Source organism: Rhagoletis pomonella, unplaced genomic scaffold (genome assembly GCF_013731165.1).
Source record: "Rhagoletis pomonella isolate Grant_MI unplaced genomic scaffold, Rhpom_1.0 Rhpom_scaffold_00004, whole genome shotgun sequence".
In the NCBI taxonomy this organism is placed as follows: domain Eukaryota; kingdom Metazoa; phylum Arthropoda; class Insecta; order Diptera; family Tephritidae; genus Rhagoletis; species Rhagoletis pomonella.
Genome location: NW_023458558.1, coordinates 45,919,357 through 45,920,517, shown reverse-complemented (window position 1 = coordinate 45,920,517; position 1,161 = coordinate 45,919,357).

Genomic DNA, 1,161 nt, shown 5'->3' with positions numbered 1-1,161 from the left:
TAACTAAGCAAAGCAGCATTGTTTTTATTGCTGGTATAGCATTAACCAAGGCCTCACTTTTAAGGGACTAGGTTTTGTAGTTTTCTGAGTTTTTTGCTTTCCTTTTTACCATAACAGAGGGTAAATACCTATTTTCTTTAACAGTTGAAAGCATTTCTTCGCACCTGCTAACATTTTTCTTTATTTTTTCGTTGTGTGTTAATTTGAAATGCAAATTGTTGACAAATGTTATTGCTGGTTGGTGGCATCGCATATTGCTGTTGTTCAATTAAATTAAATTTATGTCATCGATTAATTTATGTGTATTAGTATCTTTTTTTTTAATACATACATACATAGACAATTTTAATTTGGAAAAGGCTCAATTTTTTCTTCGACCGAAAATATTTTTGTAAGATTTTATATTTTTTGTAATTTTGTTTTTCTCAAATTTTTATGTATGTATATTTTTAGTATTTTGCACATCAATTAGTTTACGTTCTTAGCGTTTCTTTGAAAGTGTATTATTTTTTTTTTTTATTAATAAATGTATTAATATTATTTACTACCCCTATTTATGCTTTTTGTTTACTTTCTCTTTCTTGTTGTTTTAATATATATTGTCTTGTGTACTTATACGAATAGTCAGCATTTTGTTTTTTATATAGCGTCACATGTGTTTAGTGTCTCATGTTGGAATAACAAATTTCAATTTTGTTATTTAGTAATTTCTTAATTTCTTTTTGTTACTTAATATGTTACTTTTTTAGTAAGTTTTTTTTTATGTTCGATTAATTTGAATATCGCTTGAGTTTTAAATTCAGCTCAATAATGCTCAATAAATATCATTATAACATTTGTATTTTTTTTTAATTTTTATTTAATAGAGTCCTCACTTGTCAGCTCATATAAGACTTCAATAGAATATATTTAGTAATACAATATTTTTCCAAAAACTTAGCAATAGCAATACACGCGCACATACTATACTTTATATATATTATTTGCAAATAGTTTTAATAGGTTTTATTAATCCTCTTTGCTCCAGTTCTTTATTTTTATGTTTTGCGTTTGCTTTCAGCTTTGTTTTCATCGATTTCTCTTTGTTTTTTTTTTCTTCTTGTTTTGTTGCTTCCCACTTGCTTAGTGTTAATTTTATTGTATTGTGTTTGTTATTTGTAT